Source organism: Acinonyx jubatus, chromosome B2 (genome assembly GCF_027475565.1).
Source record: "Acinonyx jubatus isolate Ajub_Pintada_27869175 chromosome B2, VMU_Ajub_asm_v1.0, whole genome shotgun sequence".
Classification (NCBI taxonomy): Eukaryota; Metazoa; Chordata; class Mammalia; order Carnivora; family Felidae; genus Acinonyx; species Acinonyx jubatus.
In genome coordinates this window covers 147,969,044-147,991,497 of record NC_069385.1, presented here as the reverse complement: position 1 = coordinate 147,991,497, position 22,454 = coordinate 147,969,044, and the positions used below count along the sequence as shown (strand labels likewise).

Genomic DNA, 22,454 nt, shown 5'->3' with positions numbered 1-22,454 from the left:
AATCCCACCGGCGCAAACCTGCAAATGAGTCAGGGGGCGGGGCGGGGGCTTTCCCGGGGTCCCGGAGGAGGGGGCTGGTGGTGGTGGTGTGCACGGGGTGGTGGTGTGCACGGAGTGTGCATGGGGTGGTGGTGTGCACGCGACGGTGGTAGTGTGCACGAGGTGGTGGTGTGCACGGGGTGGTGGTGTATGGGTGGTGTGCACGGAGTGTGCATGGGGTGGTGGTGTGCACGAGGTGGTGGTGTGCACGAGGTGGTGGTGTGCACGGGGTGGTGGTGTGTACGCGACGGTGGTAGTGTGCACAGGGTGGTGGTGTGCACGGAGTGTGCATGGGGTGGTGGTGTGCACGCGACGGTGGTAGTGTGCACGAGGTAGTGATGTGCACGGGGTGGTGGTGTGCACGGGGTGGTGGTGTTCACGGAGTGGTGGTGTGCACAGGGTGGTGGTGTGCACGGAGTGGTGGTGTGCGCAGGGTGGTGGTGTGCACGGGGTGGTGGTGTGAACGCGGTGGTGGTGTGCACGGGGTGGTGGTGTGAACGCGGTGGTGGTGTGCACGGGTGGTGGTGTTCACGGAGTGGTGGTGTGCGCAGGGTGGTGGTGTGCACGGAGTGGTGGTGTGCGCAGGGTGGTGGTGTGCACGGGGTGGTGGTGTGAACGCGGTGGTGGTGTGCACGGGTGGTGGTGTTCACGGAGTGGTGGTGTGCGCAGGGTGGTGGTGTGCACGGAGTGGTGGTGTGCGCAGGGTGGTGGTGTGCACGGGGTGGTGGTGTGAACGCGGTGGTGGTGTGCATGGGGTGGTGGTGTGCACGGGTGGTGGTGTGCACGCGACGGTGGTGTGCACGGAGTGTGCATGGGGTGGTGGTGTCCACGCGACGGTGGTGTGCACGCGACGGTGGTGCTGTGCACAGGTTGGTCTGCACAGGAACCACTCCCCCGGCGGGGTCTGCAGGTGGGTGGCGGGCAGGTGAGGTCCGGGACCAAGAGAAGCTTGGGGACAGCTGGGGGCTGGCGCGAACTGCAGTCGGCAGAGCGAAGGGACACCACGCTCCCGCAGGAAGTCGGGTTCTTTGCGCACGTCGGTCGGGAAGTGGTTGGCACGGCTCTCCTGGAGGCTTGCGGTGAGACGTCGAGGCTCGCCGAGGGCCTCGCGTCCTGCGGGGGTAGAACCGTTGGCTTCATTGCTTGTTTTTAGACACTTGTGTTTATGTTTGTGTCTCCCTTCCCGGTTCCAATTTACCTTTCCTTCTCTGGCTGTACGTCCACTGTCCTTCCCTCCCCAACTCGGCCGTGCCCGGGTGCGTTTTCGGGACGCGCAGGGCACCATCGCCGCTGTGGGCATTTTCTGGGAGAGTTCCAGGGCTTCGGGGTCACCGGGAGCAGCCGGACTGGTCACAGAGCCCGGCTCGCTCCAAACACCGAGGAGCCGCCCGCCCGCGGCAGTAAAGCCGGTAAAGGCCAAGGAATCTGCCAGAAGGAAAGGCCTGAGGGAAGACGAGGAAGTGTGAGGCAGACCGGGGCACGGGCTGAAAATGTGACCTGACTACGAACGCTGGGAGCGACCCCGGGGAGTCCCCGCCGAGCCCCGCGTAAGGCAGAGGCCGGGTGGTGGGCCGCGCGGCGTGAACCTGAAGGCCGAAATCGCAGCCCTGGGAGCGGGCGGCAAGGGCCGTGCTGCGCTGGCTGACGAGCAGGACGCATGCAGGTGTCTGGGCGGGGAACCCCCCGGGGGTCGGCCCCCGCGAGCCCAGAGCACCCCTACCCAGCGGCCGCCCGGGTCTCATTTCTCCCGCGCATCTTTGCAGAGGATGCGCTAGGTGAAACCCACGAGTGCGTTTCAGAGCCGCACCTGCCCAGACCCTGGGCGGACCGCTGCGGGGGCTCACCTGGGGCGTCCACGCGCCACCTGCGCGCAGAACTTCGGCCGAAATCGAGAAGCGTCGCCGCCCACCGCTGCGAGCGCAAACGGGCCTTTGTTCAGGGGTCCGGTGTCTCCTCAAGGGTGCGCGGTACGCTTGCTCGTCCGGTGTGGGCCGGAGCGCCCGCCCCGCTGCCCTGAACGAGATACAATCCGCCTCTCCCCCGCGCACTTCATCGCACGGTTCTCTACGCTGCGACACGAACCCTGGACAGAGGTCACCTCTCCGGCATCCCTCGCCACCCTTTACTGAGGGGCTGCTGCGTGCCAGGCTCGGTGCCGCCGGCTGGAGGTAGGGTGATGGGGAAGGACACCCAGGGCTCTGCCCTTCTGACATCACCCTAGGGGGGAAGCAGGCAAACGTAACCAAATAACACAGATCTGCAAATATAAAACGCGCATTAAAGGGGAGCGCGGGGCACTCTGACGCGTTAGGTAATAAGCGCTTGTTAGATCCACCTGATGGTGTTTCTGTGCATGAGGGAGGACCTGGGTCAGCAACGAAGGAGAAGGGAGCGGTCTTCGTGGTGGGGATGTAGCTCAGTGGTAGAGCGCATGCTTTGCATGTATGAGGCCCCGGGTTCGATCCCCGGCATCTCCACTTTATAGAGGCTCCAGTTCGCTTATTTAGCCCTTGGCAGGCCCCTCTTCAAATATTGAAGTGACTGAGAGAAAGGAGTTTTCTTCCATCCGGAATTCTTACTGGACTAAGGATTAAATTGGCTTGACACAGGTTACCAGGGTGAAAAGAGGCTTAATAGTGAGACTGAGAAGCACTTAGGCAGAGAGAAGATGAATTCGTGAGGAAATGACAGGACGGAGCAAACAGACGTTTTGGGGACTTTGATTAGTAAGGGATTTTAAGCGGAATTTGGCCTGAGGTAGATTTACTGAAAAAGTAACGAGCTTATACAGCTGTCTCAATTTTACAACCCGCGTCTCTGGTGATAAGGATGTCTTTTACTTCTTAGTACAGGAAACTCCCTTTCGTATGGAAAGTTTATTTCCTGCTTCCAGGGCACAGAGGAGGGTGTGATGTCCTTGAACCTGCTGTTTCCCAAGTAGCTCCAATTAAAAGTAATTAATATGCCGTTGGGGCGCCTAGGTGTCCGTTGGGGACTCTGGATTTCAGCGCAGGTCATGATCTCTGAGTTAGTGGAGCCTCCCCTGGGGCTCTGCGCTGATGGGGTGGAGCCTGCTTGGGATTCTCTTTCTCCCTCTCCCTATGCCCCTCCCCCACATGCATGTGCGTGTGCTCTCTCTCTCAAAATAAATAAATAAAACGTTTAAAAAAATAATTGCTATGCCACTGAGGTCCATTTGGGGACATCCATTTTGGAGATAAAGCCCCATATCGGGCTCTGCGCAGGCATCGCAGAGCCTGCTTGGGATTCTCTCCCTCCCTCTCTCTCTCTCTCTGCCCTTTCCCCACTTGTGCTGTCTCTGTCTCCCTCAAAATAAATACATAAAACTTAAAAAACCCATCTTCTGGCATTCCCAATACTTACTGTAATGTGTTACTGGCTCCATCTGCTTGGAGAAAGCAGTAATCTTTTAACGCCAGTATTTCATTGGTGGGGTTGGGCGTGTTCTGTTTTACAGCATTTGGAGGTGGATGTGTAACCGTCTCACTTCTAGCCTCATGGAATTAATCGTTGGTTTCAGGCGATGTCCACCTGTTCCATCCGTTCTAGGTTTCCCCGTCCAATTTCTCCCCATGGTTGTAGCCACCATCGATGATCGCAACTTGGATGCATTACAGCAATATCAGTAGTAAAATGTTGACTGTGGTTTTAATTCTTCCTCCTGCATTTATTAGCTGTGATTCTTCAATGGAGAAAATCTTTCCCTTACCAACTATATGTATCTCCTAAAAACATTCCATATTATCCATAAATGCTTGATTCTCTCCCTTCATTTGTCAGCGTTCAAGAGAATGAGCTGTTATCCAAAAACCTCCAAAGAACTAGTGTGTGTGTGTGTGTGTGTGTGTGTGTGTGTGTTGATTTTACAACCAGTTTCTCTAAATTCTCTATTTGTAGAGAAAGGTGATTTCCGGATGTATAATACTACCAAGACCTAGAAAGATAACTTTGTCTCTATTCAATGCCGAATCCTCTATTCTTCCCATATCTGAAGGCCTTGATTTATACCTTCATCATAGCGTTAAATAGTAGTGATGTTAATGGACATCCGTGCCGAATCATAAACAACTTTAAATCTGTTTGACCACAAAATACCTTAAAGAGACTAAAATAGTGATACAGATCGTAACAATCTCTGAACAACACATATTACCCAGAATTATTTTCCAGGATGAAAAATAATCCCTAGAAATGAATCAGTTTAACAGTGATGGCAATTCCCCCCCCCCCCCCCCCGTCTTATACTATGTATTCAACTATTATTTCACACTAGCTGTGGCCTGGGCAAATCAGTTGTCATTTTGGAATTGGTTAAGCGATGCAGATTTACTTGTGGGATGCTTGTCTGGGGGCAGTGGAAGTGGTCCTTTAGTCAAATTTATGTCTACAATGAGCCTGACAGGTCATTTACTTTGATTGAAGTTTTCTGGAACAAGAGCTGTTTACATCTGCTGCACAGGGTCCAGGGAGCGTGTGGGACAGGAATCGGGACAGGAATCGGGGGTCCAAGGCGCGTGTGGGACAGGAATCGGGGGTCCAGGGCGCATGTGGGACAGGAATCGGGAGTCCAGGACGCGTGTGGGACAGAAAGTGGGGGTTCAGAGCGCGTGTGGGACAGAAATCAGGGGTCCAGGGCACGTGTGGGGCAGGAATCGGGGGTCCAGAGCGCGTGTGGGACAGAAAGTGGGGGTTCAGAGCGCGTGTGGGGCAGGAATCGGGGGTCCTGACCGCAGGGCGCCCGGGTGGAAAACGGTAGAGGGTACCGGGTCTAGCGGGGGAAACGCCAGGCAGGTGTTCTGACCACGAGCACGACCCCTCAAAACTGCTGGAGGTGCCAGCACGACCCCTCAAAACTGCTGGAGGTGCCGGGGATTGAACCCGGGACCTCGTACATGCTAAGCACGCGCTCTACCACTGAGCTACACCCCCGACTGTGAGTGCGCCACTTTGGATTCCTGTCGTGATTTATAATCATTACTTCCTGGTCTCCTAAAGATTTGGTAACCTGCAGGGAGCGCGCGGTGCGAGCTGCCTCGTCTGCGAAACAGGCTGGGAAGCGGTTTCAAAACACAAAACAAACAAAAAAAACCCTCAAAAGCACAAAATGAGATTCCAAACGAAGGAGGAAGCTGAAAAGAGACGGTCAGTCTTCTCTCGCTCTTCCCAGCTTCATTTCCAGTGCTCTGCGCTCCTTCCCCCAACCCCGCCCCCAGAGGCCGCAGCAGGTGCGGCGCAGCGGGGGGGGGGGGGGGGGGCGGGGGCGCGGGGTGGGGGACAGCCCGGGGAGGGGGAGGGAGGCGCGCGCGCAGCGGGGGCGTGTGGCGGGGGGAGCCCAGGGGGCGCGTAGCGCCTCCCGCCTCCGGGGGTCCGAGACCCTCAAATCCTCCCCATTTCCGGGAGCCAGAAGCCTCCGCTGAAGGCTGGGCGGTTGTGGCAGGGACCGTCCCCGCGGGGTCACCCTGTCCTGGATGGACCCCGAGGACAAGCTGGGAACCTGGGTGGCAGGTACCCCTGCCCTGGGGCCAGCGGAGGGCGGCAGGGGTGCTGCTGGGGGGGGGGGTTGAGCTGGCCCAGCAGCCCTGACTTCCTCCTCCCCACTACCCCCCCTCCACGAGCAGCCCCCCCAGCTGTGAGGAATTCGGGGTTCCTCGGATGGTTTGGGGGACCGCTCCTCACGCTGTAGAGTTGGCCGGGTCCGGCCCCACCCCCAGTCGTCGATTTCCCTGGAGTCTTTCTCTGCCTCTGAAACAATTTCAAACTTACTAAAAAGTTGAAAAAAATAAAAATAGTACAAAATTGCCCCTATTCCCTTGACCCGGATTTGGCTATTGCTAATATTTTACTCCATTTGCTTTGTGGTTTGACCGCTCTTTCTCTCATTAGGGAGTATCACATGTTCAGTTACCCTTAAACCCTTGACCTCATGACCTCAGGACTGTGGTGAAGGGGAGAATTTAACCCTAACAGACAGCTGTATTTAATCTACGGTTTGCATTTGACCCAACTGACCTGATCGCCCCTCCTACAGCATCTAGTCTGGGGATGGTATTGCATTTAGTTGGCCTTTTGAGTTTTCTTTAATCTGGAACATTTTCACAGATTGGGGGGGGGGGGCTTTTATGACATTAACATGCCATTTGAAGCATGTCCTTTTTTTATTGTTTGTTTCTTTTTTTTTTTTTTTTAATAGAAAGTCTTTTGCTTTGGGTCTGTTTTCTTATGACACATTCAGGGCATGCATTTCCCACCAGAGTACTACATAGCTGATGTGGGGATACTTATCATGGATAATGTGGGGGTAATTACCTGGAGACTGGTGCCTTCCATGGATCACCTGGTTTGTGGGGCAGCAACCTAAGACCCCAAACATCCCGCTCTTCATCAAAATGTTGAGAGATGATGCCAAAGTGTCGGTCCAGAATACAGCAAAAGTAGTTAAGAAATGGAACAAAGTCAGCGGTAACGGACGAACCTCACCACAGGTCATTTGCACCTCCTCCCGTCAGGGGGTGGAGTCTAATTTATTCCTCTGAACCTTGAATCTGAGCTGCTCTGACCAGTGTAGTACAATGAGGTAATGTGCCACTCTCAAGCCTGGTCTCAAGAAACCTTGTAGCGTCAGCCTTCACTTTCCTGGAACACTGCTATCATTGTGTAAGAAAGCTGGGCCACCATCTAGAAAGGGCACAGTAAGGAAACCTGAGAAACCAGAAACAGTCCCTGCCTACTGCTGGATATGGTTGGGGCTGTCCTGGAGCCGTCAGTCTCCAGCTGACCTGCGAATTGGCTGCAGAGAGACTAGTCCAGCTGACCCCACAAACAGAAGAGATGATACAGCCCATGTGAGCTCTGCCCATATTACCAACCCCTAGAATTCTGAGAAAATGAGTGGGTGTTGCTTTAAGCCCCTGAGTTTTGGGGTAGTTTATTACACGGCCACAGAAAATGGATAAAAGAACATAGTAGAGATGTAGGAACAAATAAGAAATTCTGAGTGTATATAATTATAGCCCAGGAATAGAAGAAGAGAAAAACGTAGGTGAGGTCATATTCGAAGACATAAGAGATTAGAATTGCCCAGAACTGGAGAGAAACTTTTTATTTTTTTTCAACGTTTATTTATTTTTGGGACAGAGAGAAACAGAGCATGAACGGGGGAGGGGCAGAGAGAGAGGGAGACACAGAATCGGAAACAGGCTCCAGGCTCCGAGCCATCGGCCCAGAGCCTGACGCGGGGCTCGAACTCACGGACCGGGAGATCGCGACCTGGCTGAAGTCGGACGCTCAACCGACTGGGCCACCCAGGCGCCCCGAGAGAGACTTTTTATACGTAGATTCAGAAAGCTCAGTGTATCACAAGCAAGGAAAAGTAAATAACCGTAACTTCACACCTCACACTGAAAGTGTGTTACCAAAGAGAAGGTCTGAAATCAGCCAGAGAAAATGGACGGATCTACTGCAAAGGAGGAACAGTTACAATGTTAACAATGTTAACATTAATGTTACAATGTTACAATGTTAATTTCCATAACAAACCAGGGAAAAAGGAAATCTATTTTAGAAGGATTGAAATAAAATAATTGTCAATCTAGACTTGTGTGCTCATCAAACTAACCTTCAAGAATGGGAGCTTTTTTAAAAAAAGTTTTTAAAGTTTATTTATTTATTTGGAGAGAGACAGAGACAGCATGAGTGTGGAAGGGGCAGAGAGAGGGGGGGAGAGAGAATCCCAAGCAGGCTCTGTGCTACCAGCATAGAACCTGACATGGGGCTTGAACTCACCAAACCATGAGATCATGACACGAGCTGACACCCGGAAACCGAGTTGGATGCTTAACTGCCACCCAGACGCCCCAAGAATGGAAGCTTTTTTTTTAAATTTTTTTTTCAACGTTTATTTATTTTTGGGACAGAGAGAGAGACAGAGCATGAACGGGGGAGGGGCAGAGAGAGAGGGAGACACAGAATCGGAAACAGGCTCCAGGCTCTGAGCCATCAGCCCAGAGCCTGACGCGGGGCTCGAACTCACGGACCGCAAGATCGTGACCTGGCTGAAGTCGGACGCTTAACCGACTGCGCCACCCAGGCGCCCCGAATGGAAGCTTTTTAACACCATTTACAAATAAAAACAGGGAGTTTAAAACCAGACTGTCACAGCTGACTTTGTTCCGTGTCCTTAACTATTTTTGCTGTATTCTGGACCAACATTTTGGAGTCATCTCTCAATGTAGTAATTCTTTCTTAGGCTGTAGCTAACATGCTGTTTAGCCTGACCTATCAGGAATTTTTAGCTTCAACTATTGTATCTTATTTCTTGAGTTCTAAATTTTTATATCATTCTACTCATTCTTCTGGTGTACTGTCTCCTTAATTTGTTGATGTATATCCCACATCGCTGTTCTTTATCTTGTATCTTAAAATTTCAACATCTGCTGCCGTTTAGGCCTAAATATGTCACGTTTTGTATCTGCGGATCCATAAGCATAGTGGTTTATCTTCTTGCGTCTGTGGTCATCCTTACGGTTGGGAGGGTTGTGTGATCTTACTATGAATGAGTCCTGCAGGCCTAACTTGGGGAAATTTTCTCTCACAGAGACATGTTATCAAAACATTGGAACTTACGTGAAGTTAGAGAGAATGATATAATGAATGTCCATATGCATCTCAACCTGGTTCAACAATGATTAACATACACCATTCTTATTTTATCATCCTTTTTTTTCTGAAGTATTTTAAGCTACTTTCAAGCATCATGCATTTGATCTTTAAATATTTCTGTATATAGTCATTTAAAAAACAAAATTCCAACAAAATTCACATCTAAACAATTTAACAAGATTCTTCATACTATCTAATACCCAGTCCATGGTGAATTTTCTCGATTTTGTGAACATGCCTTTTTTGTTGTTGTTGATTTGTTTCATTCGTAATCTGAAGAAGGTCCACACATTGCTTTTGGTTGAGAAAATCTCTTAAAACTCTCAAGATTAACGGGGTCTCTTTTATTTTATTTTTTATGCTGTTCACTTGTTTATGCAACTGGGTAATCTGTCCCATAGAATTTCTTATGTTCTAAGTGTGGTTGATTTCACCGTTGCAGTAGCACCTAATGTGTTTTTCTTATTCTCCATATCTCTTGTAAACTGGTAGTTAGACAGTGAAGTTTTGTTAGATTCATATTCGGTTGTTTTAGGCTAGAATACATTATGGGTTTTATGGTGGATTTCCTATAGTATCACATGAGGTGGCATATAACCTAGGTTTTCCCACTTCTAATTAAACAGCTAAGGCTGTTTGGTGGGTTCAGATCCACACCTTTGTTTTCCACCTAATGGCTTATTCAACCACTGGTTATTACTGCCTAGATTCATTATGCATTAAGGGGTATAAAATGGTGATTTTTAAAAAGCATTTCTTTTGCATTTTTTATCTGTAGATATTCTACAAAGAGTCACCTTTCTTAATCACTTATTGGTTATCTTTACAAAGGCAAGGTAAATGGTAGTTAATTATTAAGACAACCTCAAAATGATATACTTCAGAGAAAAAGAAAAATACTAGAATGATAGTCTGAGACGCAACAATAAATAGAAAACAAACAAAATGTGAACATGTAGGAAAATTTGCACAATAATTATCTGAATAAAATAATAGTAGTATCTAATTTGTAACCATAAACAATGGCGAGCAGGGGCATAACCAGAGACGGAGGAGGAAGGGACTCCAAATATCCGCGTCTCCACTAAAGCGACGATTAGGTGGCAAAAAACCAGAAACAACTTTTGCAGAACTCTGGAATCTAATAAAAATAGCAACCAGAGAATGCTGCCTGGAGACAGAAGCTGCTTATGTTAGGCTACAAAACAAGTTTCAGCAAATTTAAAGTGATTCCAATCATACAAAGTGTATTTTCCAACCACTATCGAATGAAACCAGAAATCAAATAACAAAGCAAAAACTGGAAAATACGCCAATATGTGGAGTTAAAAACATACTTGTAAACAGCTACTGGGTCAAAGAGGTGGTCATCAGGGAGATGGACAAAATACTCGGCTGGAAGACAATAAAGACAAAACGCCAAGTTTTATGGTTTTATGGGACACATTTATAGCTGTAAATGCCTGCATTAGGAGAGAAGGACGATCTCAAATAAGTAACATAACTTTCTACCCTAAGGAGCCAGAGAAAGAAAAGCAACTTAACTCAGTGGAAATGGAGGGAAGGAAATGATAAAGATTCGAGCAGAGATAAATGAAATGGAGAACACAAAAACGATAGAATCAACGAAACCAAAAATTGCTTTTTGAAAAGATAACAGAATTGGCAAATCTTTAGCTAGTGACTAAAAAAGAAAGACAAAAGACTCAAATGACTCAAGCCGAAAGTAAGGTGAGGATATTAATGCTGATCTTACAGAAATAAAAGGATTATAAGAGGGTACTATGGACAATTATGCACCAACAAATCAGAAAACCTAAATAAAATGGACAATTCTGAGAAGCACACAATCCCCCAAGACTGGATCGTGAAGAAATAGAAAATCTGAGTCGATCCAGAAGTTAGAACTCTGGACAATGCTAGTGAGAATGTAAAATGGTGTGGCGGCTGTGGAAGATGGTGATTCCTCAGTAAGTTAATAAACAACAAGTGACCGTAGGACCTAGCAATCCCATTCCTGGGTGATACCCAAAAGGCTGAAAACAAGTGTTCAAACAAAAACTTGTCCACAAATCTACGTGGCAGCACTATTCACAATAGCAAAAAAAGTGAAAATAACACAAGTGTCCATAGACTGATAAATGAGTGAACGAAGGTGGTGTATCCATAGGATGGAGTATTATTCAGTCATCAAAAAGGAAGACTACAGCATGGACGGACCTTGAAAACATTATGCTGAGTGAAAGTAGCCAGACACAAAAGGCCACATTCTGTGTGATTCCATTTATAGGAGATATCCAGAATAAGTGAATCCATAGAAAAAACAAAAGGCAGATGAGTGATTTCCAGATGCTGGGGGTGAGTGCAGGTTTGAGGAATGACTACTTAATGGGTACAAGGTTTCCTTTGGGGTGATTGGGGTGATGAAAATGTTCGGGTAGTGGTAATGGCTGCACAACGTTGTGAAGGGACTAAATGCCATTGGATTGTACACTTTAATGAAAACAGTGAATTTTATGTTAGGTGAGCTTTACCACAATTTTTTAAAAAGTGGAAGAAGAGGGACTAAAGTGTTTTGAAAGACTTTATGTTTTTTAAAAAGATCAAGAGGGGTGCCTTGACTTCAGTTCAGGTCACGATCTCACAGTTCATGGGTTCAGGCCCCGCATCGGGCTCTGTGCTCATAGTACGGAGCCTGCTTGGGGGTCTGTCTTCTCTCTCTGTCCCTTCCCTGCTTGCCCTCTATCTCCCTCTCAAATAATTTTTTTTTAAAAAGATCAAGATCTTTTTCTTTATATTTTGTTAAGATAATTATATATGTTACTTCAAATATTCACTAAAACAATGGAAATGGAATGATTACATTCCAAACAAATGGAGAAAAAAAGTTGTAAAAAATTAATAAGCCACCAAATAAATAAAAGAAAGCGAAAAAAACTCATACAATATCTGTTTAAGCAAAATAATGACAGGAGAAAAAGGTTTTAAAAGTGCAAATAAATCAGTAGTCATTTTAAGCAGAAATTACCTCCAACTGCTAGTTAAGTGACAGTTAAATTGTATATAGCAAGACTTAACTTGTACTATTTATGGGAGTTTTGACTAAAGCTGACCAGCTTCTTTCACTCAGTAATATGCATTTAAAGTTGCTCCTTGTGTTTTCACGGCTTAATGGCTCATTTGGGGGGACACTGAGTAGTATTCCATTGTCTGGATGAACCAGTTCACTTATCCATTCACCTACCGAGGGATGGTTGCTTCCAAGTTTGGCAATTACAAATAAAGCTGCTGAAACATCCACGTGAAAGATTTTGTGGGAGCTCAAGTTTGTCACTCATATGGGCAAATACCAAAGAGTGCAACTGCTTCCTCACAGGATAAACCTGTGTTGAGTGTTATAAGAAATTAACAAGCTGTCTCCCAGAGCGGCTGCACCATTTTGTATCCCCGCCAGCAACGAATCAGAGTTCCTGTTGCTCCACATGCACACCAGCATCTGGCATTGTCAATGTTCTGGACTTTGGCCATTCTAATAGCTCTGTAGTGGCACCTCATTGTTTAAATGTGCAATTCCCTAATGACATAGGATGTTGAGCATCTCTTTTTTTAAGTTTATTTATTTATCTTGAAAGAAAGAGAGTGTGAGCATGCACAGGGGAGGGGCAGAGAGGGAGAAAGAGAATCCCTAGCAGGCTCTGGACAAACTCAGAGATCATGACCTGACTGAGATCAAGAGTTGGTCGTTCAACCTCCTGAGCCACCAAGGTGCCCTGATGCTGAGCATCTTTTAATGCTTTCCTTGCCATCTGTACATCTTTGGTCAAGTGTCCAGATCTTTTCCCTATTTTTGTAAACAGGTTGTTTGTTTTCTTGTTTGTGAGTTTTAAGAGTTCTTTGTATATTTTGTGTACCAGTCCTTTATCAGATACGTGTTTTTCAGATATTTTTTTGTGGCTTGTCTGTGGCTTGTCTTCTCATTTTCCTGATACTGCCTTTAGCAGAGCATATGTTTTTAAACTTTAATAAAGTACCACTTATTGGTTATTTCGTCCAACAATCATGCTTTTGGCGTTGCATCCAAGAACCCATTGCCAGAGTTGACGCCACCTAGATTTTCTCCTGTGTTATCTGCTAGAAGTTTTATCGTGATAAAGTAGCTTCCTTGTGGACCGACTTGTTAGGAGAACAAAGAGCTCCTTCTTGCAAAGGAAGCTCTTCTACCTTGCATTTTGGTGCTTGGCGGTGCTTTTATTAAAAATCCAGATTTTTAAATTCATTCATTCATTCATTCACTCATGCATTCATTCAAGAATAGCTATTGTGTACTACATTTCAGAATGGCTACTTTTCCCCTCTCCTAGCCACAGGCAAGAGGGTATTTTTTCTTGGTCTTCAAAGTGAGAGCCTGGTGGAGCTCCTGTAGGTAAAACTCAGGAAAGCAGAGGGCTCTCCCAGGACAGAGCCTCCTTGCAGTGTTCAACCCTCAAGCTACTCTACACTGAGCCTCCAGCAATTCATTAGTTATGGTTTAATTTTCCTGCCCTGGTATTGATTTCTGCTGCCACCTCCTGGCTTCTGCTCTGGAAAATTGTGAAAACTGTCTCTCCAGTTTGGGGGCAGCAGTTAGTTCGGTGACCTCAGTTCTCTGATGGGTCTAAGAAGGGTTGTTTCAGCTCTTTCCTTGTCGTGAGGATGGGAGTGACGCCTTCCAAGCTCTCTACATGTTGATCGGAAACCAAAAGTCCTATCTCCATCTATATTTACATAATTAATACATGTTTGAGACTACAGTAAAAAGTAAAACCTTACAAAAATGAGATGGAAAGTGCTGGAGCCCCCTAGCTGCAGCCCTGGATATAACAACTTTTGACAGTCGGTATATATTCTTCCAGGCATTTTTTATGTCAATGCCCATCATGGTTTTTCCAAAGTTGCAAAGGGCCTGTGGCATTTTTTTTTTTTAGTTTTCTACCATATTTAAAATAAAATACAAAAGGAATATTCTAAAAGTTGGGATATAGTTGAAATAATTATATTTAAACATGAACTCTGTTAACATCAAATAAATATACAATAATTGTATGTATAATGTACTTTGGAGATATCAAGAAAAGTCTATATTTGAGTCTTCATAAAACTGAGGATGAGGCTAAGCGGCCTCACTGATATTATCTAAAACTCTATTAAGTTATCTTCATATTTACTTAAAATAATAATGATAACAAAAGTACACATACTATAGTTGGAGTTACCTCCCTCCTACCCCTACTTGATAGTTGGATTTTAGGAAGGGAAAAAGGATGTAAGTTTTTAAATTTTAATAGGTCTTATAAAATTATCCTTTAGGGGCGCCTGGGTGGCGCAGTCGGTTAAGCGTCCGACTTCAGCCAGGTCACGATCTCGCGGTCCGGGAGTTTGAGCCCCGCATCGGGCTCTGGGCTGATGGCTCGGAGCCTGGAGCCTGTTTCCGATTCTGTGTCTCCCTCTCTCTCTGCCCCTCCCCCGTTCATGCTCTGTCTCTCTCTGTCCCAAAAATAAATAAACGTTGAAAAAACTTTTTAATTATCCTTTAATGTGTTTGTGCCAAGTTACAATTTCACAGCAGTATTTCAAAACTTGCTTTCCGAAACTCTGGCCCAGATTTGTTATTATGAATTTTGTAAATACTTGTCAGTCTAATGGAGGGGAGAATACATTACTATTTTAGTTAGCATATCTTTAAATATATGTGAAGGGAAGCTTCTTTTATTATGTTTGTCGTCTGAATTGTTTCTACTTCTGTGGATTGCCTGCACATACTATTGGTTCATGTTTTCTCTGCTGGTTGTCTTTTCTGAGGGATAATAATGGTAATGCAAAGCATTTACATAGTGATTGCAGTGTCAGGTATTACATTTTTTTAAATGTTTATTTATTTTGGGGGGGGGAGAGAGAGCATGAGCAGGGAAGGGGCAGAGAGAGAGGGAGACACAGAATTGGAAGCAGGCTCCAGGCTCTGAGCTGTCAGCACACAGCCTAACATGGGCTCGAACTCACCAATGGTGAGATCATGACTTGAGCTGAAGTCAGCCACTTGACCACCACAGGCGCCCCCAGTGTCAGGCATTTTAAAGCACTTTACATATTCATTCTACATGCTGATGTGCTGGGTGTAAAATGATGAATAATGAAATATGATCCCTGCCCTCTGGGGAGTATGGCAGGACAACTGTCTAAAAGAAAAATCTTTGTTAATCTAACAGGTAAATTTTCTCTTGAAAAGTTGTCTTGAGAAGTAGTTTTGAAGTCACTGGTGTAAAATCAGGTTTCCTTGGAACTGTGAACAGGACAATGAGAAGGGATGCTTTGAACAACAAAACGGGAGTCCTGACTCAAGGCTGAAGGAAAATCATAACAGCCGACCTCATTCGAAAAAGTGATACGATTGTTTGACTCACTAAATGAACAAGTCCTCAGCCCTCTAACCCATGGATTCCCATGATGGGCGGTGCATGCAAAGGTGAGTTTATAAACTCGGTAAGGGACCCTGGGAGGGAGACCAGAGCTCAGAACACAAGTAGAGGTTTCATAGGAAGGAAAATGCAACGGCATCTTGGCAAGTAAGAATCTTCTCTCTTCCATTTCTCTCCAAAATCCTGCACGAAATATAGAAAAAACAAACGTAGTCTAGTGAGTGAAAGGAGTTTCTGAATGCTGGTTTACCTGAAGCGGCCAAGGTGGGCTTCCTCCGGGGGAGAAGGGTGGTGATGGAGTTGGCTAGGTGGCCTGCACCGAGTGTCACGGAGAGCGGGATGGAGCCTGGGCCTCCCCACCTGCGGCTCCCCGGGGCTCCGACCTCCCCACCTGTGGCTCCCGGGGCGCGGGCCTCCCCACCTGAGGCTCCCCGGGGCCCCGACCACCCCACCTGCGGCTCCCGGGGTGGAGGGGGGAGGGCCTCCCCACCTGCGGCTACCCTGGGCTCCGACCTCCCCACCTGCGGCTCCCCTGGGCTCCGATCTCCCCACCTGGGGCTCCCCGGGGAGGGGGGGGAAGGGCCTCCCCACCTGCGGCTCCCCGGGCCCCGACCTCCCCACCTGCGACTCTCCTGGGCTCCGACCTCCCCACCTGCGGCTCCCGGGGCGCGGGCTTCCCCACCTGGGGCTCCCGGGGCCCGAAGAGCGGTGGCGGCCGCGCCAGGTCAGCCCTGCCTCGGTTCCGCTCTGCTCTGGCGTCCACGCCGTCTCCGCCGGGCGCCCGCGTGTAGCCTTGTTTCCAGCCCAGTTCTCCCCGGTCTCTGTTCGCGCCAAGGCCCAGAGAAGCGAACCGGAGGGAAATGCAGGTGTGCCCCCGCGGTCTGACGCATTTCAGGGGCGAGTACCAGAGATCCCGGCCTTTCCCGGAGTCCGGGCGCTCCCGGGGGGGGGGGGGGGGGGCAGCAGGTGTCCGCGCGTCACACGGAGGCGCGCTGGCTGTGCCTGCTCATGTAGCACCTGCTGCGGTGAGAGGGACCCGAAAACGCCTGTCCGGGGTCCGGCGGGGAGGGTGGAGGCGGCGTGGGGGGAGAGCAAACGCGCGGAGGCGTCACCGCGGCACCCACCGCGGGGCGAAGAGTCCGGCCGCGCGGTGCGGGCACCGGACGAGGTGGCCGAGTGGTTAAGGCGATGGACTGCTAATCCATTGTGCTCTGCACGCGTGGGTTCGAATCCCACCCTCGTCGGGAGGTTTTCTTTGAACCCCAGCCGGGGTGCACACAGTGGGGCTCTGTGAGAGCGTCCGGGGTCTCCCGGGTAACGCTTGGTCAGCAGCACCTGTCAGAATGGGGTCACTGGATCCAGCATCTGAGATGCAGACCTTCTGGAGAGAAGAAAGATGTTTATACTCACCGCGGAGTCTCTAGGTCTTTTGAAGAATGGTCCGCTGAGGGATATAGAAAAACACTTGCCTGACTTAAATGATAAAGTCACCCACAAAGATATGCAAATGATTGTTTATATTGTACTTTGCATGAAATTTTCAGCTATATATGTATTTTAATTATACTGCAATTTTCAACATGTTTAAAGTGTCGCCTCAAAAAAAAAAAATCTCTGGGGCCCTTGGGTGGCTCAATCGATTAAGCGACCAACTCTTGATTTCAGGTCAGGTCATGCTTACCTGATCATGGGAGTGAGTGTGGAGCCTGCTTAAGGTTCCTTCTTTTCCTCTCTCCCTGCCTGTCCCCTGCTTGTGCTCTCTCTCTCTCTCTCTCTCTCTCTCTCTCTCTCTCTCAAATTAAAACAATTTTAAAAACAAAGTGTCCCATTGCCCCCAACGTGTAATTTCGACTGTGTGCACCTGTAAATACTGCAGCATACACTTTAAGAAATGAGTTTGCTGGTCCTAGGTTATGTGCATTGGAAATATTTATACATATTGCCAAATTGCCCACCAAAGGAATTTTATTACTCTACACTCCAAACCTATAATCTTGCTCCCCTCCCCTTCCCCAACAGAGTATCTTGTCAGCTTGGGTTCTCTGTTCATTTAGTAGGTGAAAGGGGCATTGCAATACAATTTAATTTCCATTTCCCTTATTATGACAAAACACTTCTTACATTTATAAAAGCAGAATTATTTTTGTGTCAATTCATTTGAATTTTTGTTTTTATCTTTTTAAGCTAAGAGCAATATTTCACGTATGATCTCTGGCCTGCTTCAGCTGCAGAATTCTGGGCCTCACTCAATCTATTAAATTATGATCTCAGGGAGTGTGTGCTTTGGAGTCTGTGATTTAATAAAGCATCAGATGTTTCTTCTGTTGACCCGAAAACCTTGTACCTGCCTTAGGTATCTACATGTTCTATCTAATCACCCAGAATTCTCTTTATTTCTGTAAATGTTCAGCCCGGGAAAGCTGTTCTAGTCTTTTATCTTCCCAGCCACATCTCTCCTATCTTGTACAGATTTTAAAATCTGTTTTCATATCACCAGAAAATTGGCTACTGTTAGTTGATTCATTCTACCCTGGTCACACCTCTACACAGTCGATTGCAGCTTGTTTTCTCTGGATAAGAAATATTCCCAGGATGTGTCTGTAAGTTCTTTGAGGGAACTATCAAAGAAAAATTGCACCAGATGGGGTTAAACAGGCAAGGAAGGCTTTATTTAGACTATTGAAGTAGAACAGGGAGACTGACCTCCCCTTGGAACACAATGAGGGCAGCTGGGGATTCATGGCCAATGGGCAGGGAGAGGGAGTCGCTGGATGGAAACTTGCTAAAACAAGACAAAACAAAATAAAAGCAAGCAAACAAAAAAGACCTGATTGAATATTTAGTGGAGCAAAAGGAACCTGATTGGATATCAAGGGTAGGGGGTTTCCCACCTAAACTGGTTTAGCAGGATTCATGCCCAAACTGGACTCGATAGGATTCTTTAGTAAGACTGGGCTTGACAGGCCAAGGATGGAGCCCAGTTCTGAAGAAGTCTCAGAAGAACCTGACCAGTTTGGCCGAGGAGGGAGCCCTTGTCAATACCCATAGGGATTCCCTCCGCTTCCTGAAGGCATAGGAGAGCCATGGAACACATGAGGTACCAGCACAAGTGTCCACACTCTCTCCCAGCCTCCGTCATGTGCCTGGCTGGCTCTGCTCCCGTGGCAGCTGCTCTGTGGCCTTCTCTCCGGTCCTGGGTCAGCTGGGGGCAGGCACCCCTCCCCCCAGGCCTTCTGTTACCTTAATTTAGAGGCTTGGAATAAATCTGAATTATTGGATCTGAACTAGGACACGTGGGACCTTGATGCTGGATATGATCATAATGATTACATCGTTAAATTCCTCTTCAATAGTTAAGAAGTGGTTCTTCCTTCTGTTCCTTCACTCCATCTGTTCCATAAAGTTCCAGGAGGGCAGTTGGAAGTCCAGGGTCTATTTGCAGTATGGACTTTTTGTCGGTTAGGATGTCAGTGCCGCGTGGCCGAGAAAACCGCAGGCTGCAGGTGGACTTGGCTGGGAGAAGGACTGCGGATATAGACTTCCCACACGGGCAGGGCTGTCGGGCCATCTCAGGAGAGAGTCAACACTGTGGGGGAGACCTCTTCACACTAGCACCCACAAGGTGGAAAGAAGACACCACCTGTTGCTATGGCAACACCCCAACAGAAAAGGTTGATTCCCTCTGCAGTCAGCCTGATCACAGACCGGGTAAGCGGAGGTGCCTCTTATGACATAGAAGAGAGTCATCTTTACAAAACACACATACCTGTCGCTTCCTAATGTAGCTCTTGTCCTGCTGAAGGAAATCCTTCCTTCCTGAGACCCTGTTTCTCTCATCATCCTAAAGGTAAAACGAGGGGCGCCTCGGTGGCTCAGCCGGTTAAGAGTGGGACTCTTGATTTTGGCTCAGGTCATGTTCTCACCATTGTGACACCCAGGCTCAGCCTGGATCCTGCTTGAGACTCTTTCTCCCTCTCTCTCTGTCCCTCCCCAGCTTGTGTGTACGTAAAATAAAAAAATAAAAATAAACAAAGGTAAATTGAGTGTAAGGACTTCCTAGTTTTGATCTTTACCTCCAGTTTGTTCCTGTCTACACAGTGACAGTAGTGTTCCGGAGGCACACACTTGCCCCTGAGGCTCAGCTCCCTGTGGTTCAGTTGCACCGATGCTGGCGTGAGGACAGCCCACCCTGGGCCGCCTGTGATGGACTGGAAGCTTTTCCTGCAACCTCCACGCTGCCCTCCAAGCATTAGGGGCAGGTGGCAGGAATGAGGAGGAGGGAGAGAAGGTGAGAAGCAACCTAGGCAGGGGTGGTGCTTGGAGTCTCCTGGGGGGGTGGGGTGGACTGAGCGCTCTGGGGACATGTGTGTCCTTGGAGATGTTGAAGGTGCTGGGCACCCCAGGAGGGTCTCCAGGTCTTCAGGTGAACTTTAGAAAGTGGAACTTACTTCCCAGGGTCTTATGTTTGTTTGGTGAGAGTAGGGAAACTGAATACCACTGAGCGTGCAGATGCAATCCCACCAACTATAAAATATAAAAGGTTCTTCTCGAGAGGAGCCATTGAGCGAAACTCGATCTCAGATTGCAGATTCAACATCCAGAAAGCTACCTGTTATACCAGGGAACAACCAAAAGGGCGAACACAGCCATCTGTAGTCTCGGCTAAATATCCCCTGGGCAATAACTCCGAGCTCCGACCCAGAAGTAGGTTAGACTTCCAAGAGCCCAGGCTGAGCACGAAATCTGACGCTGTGGTGTCGTTGAAGAGGCGAGGAGCAAAATGTATCTCAAGGCAGTCGGAGCACTTTCCTGCGTGCCTCCGTTGGTATCCAGATTTTGTGAGGTCTGAAGCTTACACCTTTTAGGGAGTCCTGCTTAAGAAAAGGAATAGACATTATCTGTACAGAATTAGACACAGCCACTCTAAGGCCTAGATGATGTAACAGGATAAGTTGCGGTAGAAGGAGGCAACAGTCTTCACCAGTTTCCATTATAATATCTTCCTGCAACTTTTACAAAAAAACATATGTCATACAGGACTATCCCTTCCAGGCCTTGGATAGGATGCATGCAAACGGGGCGGGGGGGGGGGGGGTCATGATAAATACTCTTCTGAAGGGATGTTTCACAATATCTTTCAAAATAATCTTTCAACAATTTTTCTTTAAGCACAAAAGAATTAAAAATAAAACATGTTCAAGAATGTTCATTGTAATATTTTGCAATATCAAAATGTGAAAATGTGCCCATCTGCTTAATGGAAATAATATCCAGCTACTAAAAAAGACTGGGACAGATGGAGGTGCCCACATGTTGGCTTGGCAGTTTTGGGAGAGGATCTAATTTAAAACAAACAAATCCCAGGGGCACCTGGGTGGCTCAGTCGGTTACGTGTCCAACTTCAGTTCAGGTCATGATCTCACAGTTGGTGGGTTCGAGCCCCACATCAGGCTCTGTGCTGACAGCTCAGAGCCTGGAACCTACATCATCAGATTCTGTGTCTCGCTCTGCCCCTACCCCAACTCATGCTCTGTTTCTGTCTCAAAAATAAATAAACATTAAAAAATTAAAAAAAAAATAAAACAAATCCCAGCAATTTCTGACTTGTGATATATAACATGATCTAATTCTGGTTAAGTCTTAGTGTGTGAGTTTATATATTCATTTTAAAATAGGTTTGAGGAATATATACTAAATTCTTGGCATGAATATTTCTGAGACATGGAACGAGGGATGAAGGAGCTTTTCATTTTTTGCATGTTCACTTTTGTTATATACATACACACACACACACACACACACACACACACACACATATAGTTTGTTTACAGGTGTATGCCACTTTAGATGTTAAAAGTGAAAATGTACCAAAAAATTAAAGCCCCTACGTAGAGGACTTAAAAGTCATGTTGACTTCATATTAGCTGTCTACTGTGCTCAGCACGACCATGATCAAAGTATACAGAAAGTGAAAGGGACAGAAGACAGAATCTTTGACTGCAAAGGATTAACGGTTGGTTAGGGGAAAACCACAAAAGATAAACGCAACACGTTAATAGTGGCTAGGAAACTGGGGGTGGGGGTGAGGTGGGGCTCCATCTCGATCCTTTGAAGGTCTGATGACGAGGGCACATAAGCAAACATTTTACATACAATTTCATTGGGTTTAGGGACTCGTTCAAGACCATTTACAGAACCCAAGGGTAAGCATTTTTAATTTAGAGCTTTCCAAAAGAAATGTTGATTCTTCAAAACCTCTTGCATCAGAAATGCCAAAATGTGAGTCATCACTTGGGACCAAAGTGGAAGGAAACAGAATGGGGAGAGGACGCCATTCGGCAGTTCAACAAACGCTCTTGGGGTGGGATCTACCGTTCTCTGTGCGCTCTCAGCATAGCCGACGGGCCATCGGGGTGGGGAGAAGGAAGAGGAATCTGGGCGGGGGCCTGAGACGCTTCTAGTGCTCTCAGGCCTCCTGCTCGGCGCTTTCCGCGGGGGCCTGGGGAAGCGGGCACCTGCCGGCACCGTCCTGTGGAGTGCGCGCTGTCGGCTGCGGACCAGCGGGGCGCGCACCTGCGAGCACCGGCCTTCGTGGCCTGCACACGCCAGCACCGGACCTGTGGGGCGCGCACCTGCCGGCCGCGGGCCTGGAGGGCGCGCACGTGCCGGCACCAGACCTGCGGGGCGCGCACCTGCCATCACCGGCCTGCAGAGCGTGCGGCCCCGAGCAGCTCGCAGCGCGCAGGAAGCTCTCGTGCTCTCCCGCCTCTTGCCGGCGCTCTGGAAGCGCGCCGGATCGCGCAGATGCGCCTCTGGGGCGGGTTTCCCGGCGGCAGCGGTACGGCTCGCCAAGCCGGCGCCGCCGCGTCACCGGGAGAGGCGCACGCTGTGAGTTGCGGGTCTCCCACCCGTAAAATGGAGAGAGGACACCCGCTCTCGCAGTCCTTTTCCGAGCCTGACTGGCGGCTGCTAGTACAGGCCGGGCAAAGCCTGCAAAACCGCGGCCGCGGCGGCCGCCGTCCGTCCCGCTGGTCTGTTCAGAACCGCCGGTCGGAGCGCCAAGCAAGCCCCGGGCAGCCTCTGCACCGCGAAGCGCTCCGCCGCGGAAGATCGCGGAGCCGGGGCCCCCGCGCGCTCGCCTCCGGGGCGCAGCGGTCCGCCGCCACGACCACCGAGAGCTCGCACCGCCCGCAGTCCTAGAGCGGACCGGAAGTGCGCGCCGGGCCGGCGGGGAGGCGCGTTTCGCGGTGGGAGCGCGGGGCAGCCCCGCCGGCCGGGACGGCG

The 22,454-nt window shown here is 48.5% G+C and overlaps 3 non-coding genes across 3 annotated transcripts; 2 read left to right on the top strand and 1 right to left on the bottom strand.

The window, feature by feature from the left end:
• The first annotated feature begins 2,444 nt into the window (after positions 1-2,444).
• TRNAA-UGC (transfer RNA alanine (anticodon UGC)) lies at positions 2,445-2,516 on the top strand. Its single transcript has one exon. It is a non-coding gene; the product is annotated as a tRNA-Ala (tRNA).
• A 2,401-nt stretch (positions 2,517-4,917) lies between these two features.
• Positions 4,918-4,989, bottom strand: TRNAA-AGC (transfer RNA alanine (anticodon AGC)). The gene has a single exon. It is a non-coding gene; the product is annotated as a tRNA-Ala (tRNA).
• An 11,343-nt stretch (positions 4,990-16,332) lies between these two features.
• On the top strand, positions 16,333-16,414 carry TRNAS-GCU (transfer RNA serine (anticodon GCU)). Its single transcript has one exon. It is a non-coding gene; the product is annotated as a tRNA-Ser (tRNA).
• The last annotated feature ends 6,040 nt before the right edge of the window (positions 16,415-22,454 follow it).